Source organism: Hibiscus syriacus, unplaced genomic scaffold (genome assembly GCF_006381635.1).
Source record: "Hibiscus syriacus cultivar Baekdansim isolate YM2019G1 unplaced genomic scaffold, ASM638163v2 tig00011824_pilon, whole genome shotgun sequence".
NCBI classification, from domain to species: Eukaryota; Viridiplantae; Streptophyta; class Magnoliopsida; order Malvales; family Malvaceae; genus Hibiscus; species Hibiscus syriacus.
The window spans coordinates 541866-548742 of NW_024062258.1; the positions used below are offsets into that span (position 1 = coordinate 541866).

The window sequence follows — 6877 nt, forward strand, 5'->3', positions numbered from 1 at the left end:
TTTAAAATATCTCAACCTTTTATAGTAATTTTATTCTTTCAATCTTTTTATATAATATTTTATGAAATTTTTGACTTTTTAAAATTATTTGTGTAGTCAACAAATAACAAAATTATCGAGATAAAATGAGAAATTAATAAATGTGATAATTATGTATAAAAAAAAAGTGGTGATTTTAAGTGTTATTAGTGTTTTAATTTTTCTAACATATAGTCGATTTTGAAATATATTTTTTTAAGTTAAAATGCAAAGCTTTAAAATTATTCCTAAAAAGGTTTTAAATTTTTTATAAATTATAATTTTATAGGTAATTGAACATATTTATTCAAAAATTATCTATGATAACTCTATTTAAAAAATAGTTTAAAAAATAGTTGTACAAAATTGATGTTTGAATAATGTTTTATTTCAATTATATAATATATATTTTTAATAATATTTTTGTTGTTAATAATAGTAATTTTTAAAATATTTTAATATAATCTCATAATAATATTTATTTTATTTTAACCTAGATAAACTCATACACATTTAAAACATTATTTGAACTCCAATCATTGAAAATAATACAACAAAATGTCTTTGTTTATCGACCACACTAACTTTGACGTTGATTTTCGATATTGTCATTTTATTATTTTTAAAATACATTTTTTTTATTTTAAAATTTCAATAAGTTTGGCTTTATGACACATTTTATATGTCTTTATGGCACTTTTTTTCTCTATATTTTGGTGTTTTTTGTCGTTAGGTGTTGTTTTCATTTGTACTTTTTAAGGGTTGATTCGACATCGTCACGACTGATCAAGATGGTGATTATCTATTATCATGTTGATCTTCCCTACATTGGACCCCTTGGATTTGATTTGGATACTTGATGTATTTGTGGGATAGTTTTTTTCACGTCATTCGATTCTGATTTACAGTTTTGTCAGTGATCTTTTAATAGTTTGATCTCCTTTTGTGGTTCGTTTGCTACTGCGATCAAATCTGTTTGTATCTATCATGTTCGAGTTTGGGTTAGCTTTTATAATCTTTCATTGTATGGTCCTTATGTGATCTTAAGTTGCTAATTTATGTTAATAATTTTAGAAAAATGTCTTGATTATGCTTAATTTTTACAATTATGACTATAAATCTCTATTGTAATTCGAGATATTTATTTTTCAATAAAATTAGCGACTTCTATAAAAAAAACATACAACTAAATCATCCTTAAATTTTTTGGGTAAACTACGTATTTAGTACCTAAACTGTCAATTTTAATCCGTTTTTAGTAACTAAACTTTCAGTTTTTTAAAAACATATCTAACGTTTAGTTTTCATTCCATTTTTGTACTCTATCGTTAAAAACTTAACTCGTTTACCTAAACTATTCGTTTTAGTCCGTTTTAGTACCTAAACTTTCAATTTTTATAAAACTCAACATTAAATTTTGAATGGGTACTAAAATGAAACAAAACTAAGGTTTTCAACGGCGGGTACTAAAATAAAACAAAAAATAAACTTTAGATATGATTTAAAACAAAATGAAAGTTTAGATACTAAAACGGACTATAATTAATAGTTTAGGTACTAAATACAAATTTACCCTAAATTTTAATCTCAATAAAGTAAATTTAGATATTTTTTTCTAAATATTTATTGGACACAAAAGGAGAAGCACAAAGAAAATCGATTTTTAACACATCTATAAATAGCAACGAAGTGTTGGCTTTTAATTTCCTCCAATTTCTTCTTCTTCTTCTTATTCTTCAAATCGCAGGGCTTTCTCAGCTCTCTCTCTAGAACCCTCTATTGTTTATATGGCATCTCAAGCCAGCCTCCTCCTTCAAAAACAGCTCAAGGTACTCCTTTTCTTTGATCGATTTTAAATTTAATGATTCTTAATACTATTTGCTTTTTGAGGTTTGGGTGAATTTTGAAACGGGTTCTGATTTTTGTGTTTTGGCTAGATCTTTGTAAGAATCCGGTTGATGGGTTCTCTGCCGGATTGGTTGATGAGAACAATATCTTTGAATGGAGTGTTACAATTATTGGACCACCTGATACTCTTTAGTGAGTTTCTTTTCCTTTTTCTTTTTTTGCTGGTAAAGTTTCTTTTTCTTTTGTTGAAATTAGTTGTTTCTTATGGATTCTTTGATTTGGATTTTGTGTGTAACTTTGGATAAGGAGATTAATTATTGATAGGGATAGGGTTTTGAAATTAGATTTGCTTGGCTGGATTTTAATTGCCATAGTTGATTTAAGTGTCTTCTATTGAATCCGAATGGAATTATGGGATCTAAATTTGATCATCTTGCTTGAGCTATAGGTGGCTGTAAGGTTTGGAATATATGGTTTTGAGTTTACCTAGTGATTGTGTTGCCAATCGCCATTCAGTTAGATTTTTGAATTGATTGCACACGGAAATAGCAACGAAACAAATTGTTCATTTTCACTTTTTATATGGAATGACTATTGGTAAGGGCTGCTGAAAGCTTCTGTATATCATTAAGACCTGGTTCAATGGAGAATGATAAATGGTAGGTTCTTAGCTTCTCTATGGAGGTTGTTGGTTATGAGGGGCAAAAATTTTCGTTCTTCTGCGTTTGGAATTTGTTTAATTGCAAACGCTTCTCAAGAATGATATGTGTTTACCGCTAGAATAAGTTCCTTTCTAATGTGTCTTACTTTCCCACTGCTTATTTTCTTTTAATACTTTGTCTTCAAGTAATCTTGATATGGAATTGAGTTCTTTATGGCACACCTTGTAACTTTATGATATTAATTCATTAATGTTCTTGAACATAAATATTCTAATTTCAGTGAAGGAGGATTTTTCAATGCCATCATGAGCTTTCCGCCTAATTATCCAAACAGTCCTCCAACAGTGAAATTTACAACAGAGATTTGGCATCCTAATGGTATACCTTTGTCTGTTCATAATATTATGCCTTTGTCTAATGCAAGAATTAATACGATCTTTAGTGTCTTTGCAGTTTATCCTGATGGGCGTGTTTGCATTTCTATTCTTCATCCTCCTGGTGATGATCCAAATGGCTATGGCTTGCAAGTGAGCGCTGGATGCCGGTCCATACAGTATGTTTGTGAAGTTTCTGTTTTACATGAATTTTCTTTTTAGTTTTTTTTTACTTTATTATTATTTTTCCTGTTCAACTGCTAATAACATTCATAGTGCTATAGTATTGATTTCAAATTGCTCAAACTTAAATTACTTTAATATATGGACACCCTGCTCCTTACTGTTTTCCTTTCCCTCCTTTTATCTTGACACTATGATAGTGCATTAACAAATTTAGATCCTTACAATGTGGCAGGTTGAAAGTATTGTATTGAGTATAATATCAATGCTTTCCAGCCCTAATGACGAATCTCCTGCAAATGTTGAAGCTGCTGTAAGTGATTGTTGAATTTTTTTATTAATTTATTCCTTTCTTGTTTTAGTTTGGCTTTTTGGTTTGGTTGATTTTTATTCAGCTTCCTAGTTGCATTTCTCCCTTCAGTATGATTGATTAATTTCTGTGGTTGCATGTGATGTTACTTCCGAATGTTCGATGCCATAACAGGGTGTCCACCCTACTAAGGACTCTAGTGTTATGAAACGCCCTTTAAAATGCTTATTTTATCAAGCTCGGTTTATCATTGATTAAAATGGCACTTGGATTTTTAGTGCTTTAACATAGTTTTCTTTACCTATTTAAATCCTATGTCATTCTGTTACTCTGTGATATCATCTATGGTGATCAGCATATTGCTTTACCGTAGAATCATGCGAATACTAATGAATCTGAAGTTGTTTGACATTAGAATACTGTTGTTGAGATTGTAAAACCAAGGAATCAAAGTCATGCACCGTGATGTTTTCCTGTGTTTTTTTATCAATACTTGTCGTCGATTATTTCAGAAGGAATGGAGAGATAGGAAAGATGAATTCAAGAAAAGGTTGGCCGCTGCGTCCGTCGATCACAAGAATGTCATGATCTGTGATGGCTGTTGCTTTCGTTTCTTTACAATTTATGAACCCATGGAAAGCGTTATCTTGTAGGGAGATCAAATGTGGTTGATTACAGTGAAGAGCCCTTGTGAACCCAGGGATTGCCTCAACTTCTCCTCCCTTTTTTCCTATTTTATTTTATTGTGCCCTTAATTAGTAATTTTTAATAACTCAAATGTTTATTTTGCATTCGAAAGCGTTTTTGTTTTGATTAGTGTTTGTTGGCAAGCGTTCTTGTTGATTATCTCGTTTGTGACTCTAACGCTTCTTTTGATGGATAAATTGTCTTTTATTAGATGCTTTTATTGATCCTTTTACTAGTTTATAACATCTCCTTTCCAAGACTAACTGGTACACAATGTGGGGGCTTAAGCTTTTCAAAAACAAATTACAAAATTGTATTCATGTTATAGAAATATGAATTTTTTTACTCGGTATATAAATTTTTGAGAAAATAACCTCAGTGACCGAAAATTCCTTATAATATATGATTTTGACCAATTTTTTTCGATTTGCTAAAATGACCAATAAAATCGTAATGCGATCTTTAAATCGCAACGCGATCTCTAAATCGTAACGCGATCTCTAAATCGTAACGCGATCTCCAGTATCGCAAATTAGTTTTCAAATTCGCAACGCGATTTTGACAATCGCAATGCGAATATGTAAATCGCAACGCAATTCTGACTATCGCAACGCGATAATACATAATCGCAACGCGATTCTGACCATCGCAACGCGATTCTGATCATCGCAACGTGATAATACATAATCGCAATGCTATTCTGACTATCGCAACGCGATAATACAAATCTCAATGCGATTTTCAAAGAGCCATTAGTATCTCAACGCATATTTTATTTTCAAATTCCAAACACGAATATTAATACATCCCGTAATTGCAACTCTTAACATAAAACTCTAAATCACAACTCAGTCACATCTCCATTCTCACTCTCTACGGCGACATCCGTCCCCATCTCCGACGAAATCCGTCCCCATCTCCGACGAAATCAGTCTATCTCCATATCTTAGAGCCACCCTCACAATCATTCACGATCAGAAATGGAAAATCAATCAAATCAACTATCGAGGGTTAGTTTTTTTAATTATTTTTATTTTGAAATTTTTGCATTATTATTAGGTTTTTCATATTGAAATTGATGATAAGTTTACTGGTAATTTCAATAATAGATTAACCATTTCACTTAAATTGCTTATTAAATTCATTCGATTGCTGTCAATACTTCTAAACTGTTTAGTCTTTAACCCTGTAAAGTTAGTATTTGTCTTTGTTTTGTCTTTTGGTTGAAGTAATGCAATTCATTCAAGTTTCAATTTTAGACAATGACTATTTAAAACCGAGGATCGCAACGCGAAATGAAAATCGCAACGATAGTCAAATTCGCGTTGCGATAGTCATTTTCATGTTGCGATTTTCATTTCGCGTTGCGATTATCTCGTTACGATAGTCAAATTCGCGTTGCGATAATCATTTTCGTGTTGCGATTTTAAGTTTCAGAAACTATTATTCTTCTGCAAATTGAAACTTGAATGAATTGCATTACTTCAACCAAAAAACAAAGACAAATACGAAATTTACAGTGTTGCAAATTTAAGTTTGAAGAATAAACTACTACTACTCTTTATTGTTTTTGGTATATCTTCACAGTGTAGTTTTTAATCTAACTTGATATGTTTATTGTTTTTGTAGAACTTTTTTCGGCTCAATTGACCTTAAGGAATAAAATAAGCCTAGTCACTACAATTGCGTCGAAACTTTCACCTGTACAAAGAACATTGTTTGAGGATACTTGCTTCGGGCCATGGCTGAAAGTACGACATCCGGGTGGAGATGCTATGTTGACCCATTTGTGGCTTCAGACCATGACTAGCGATCTACCCGAGAGTATAAAACGTGGTAATGAAGAGATATGGTTTCATTTTCCACCGGTGTATACGTGTTTTGGGCGGGAGGAGTTTTGCTTAATCACTGGTCTACGCTTCGGACACGATGATGTAGGTCGATACACTAGTCATATTACCCGTCCATCATGGTTATCCCGAGTTTTTCCTGAGCTGTCAATGGAGAAGATGAATTTACACGTCGATGACTTGACGAGATTATTGAATAAGAAAGATGGTTTTACTCTGATGGATGACGTCGATGTTGTCCGAGTATGTCTTTTAGTACTTTTGCATGTCGGTTTTTTAGGCAGAGAGGCTAGACAACCTATTTCTAAGGACCTAATATTATTGGTAGAGGACCTAAATGCATGGAACCTGTTTCCGTGGGGTTCGTATCTATGGAAAGCTACCTGGAATAAGTTGTCGTCTGCCTTTGATGACCGCAAAAGTTTGCGTGGCGATGGTTCCAAATACACTTTGTCAGGCTTTATTTGGGCCTTTAAGGTAAGAATTTCTATATAATGTTTCCAAAATTATAATTAATTATTTAACAATTACTAATGTTTGTGTATTATATTATTTTTGTAGATTTGGATATTTGAGGCTTTTCCCGACATGCAGACATATGCATTAAAAACTTTAAATGATATTTCTAGAGCTATTTTCTGGAAGAGGAAACGGCGGCTGTTGATTTGGGAAGAGTTACTACGGTATACGACAATAAATGATGTAAGTTAACACAAATACTACCATATATAAACAAGTTAATACTAGTACACGTTTAACTTTGTTTGAGCTTTTATATTGTTAGGAGGCCAACACTCCATTACAGAGGCTGACACCCACGGAGGCTGAGCTTGCCACTGATTGGTGGCAAGCTAGTAAGCGTTTTTTTGATGGCATGGATGATGAGTAGCCTCTACTTCGAGAGCCATCACCTCACCCAGAGCCATCACCTGATCGACCACACTA

General features: G+C 32.3%; 1 pseudogene; it reads left to right on the plus strand.

The window, feature by feature from the left end:
• Positions 1-1805: 1805 nt before the first annotated feature.
• Positions 1806-3990, plus strand: LOC120204996 (annotated as a pseudogene).
• The last annotated feature ends 2887 nt before the right edge of the window (positions 3991-6877 follow it).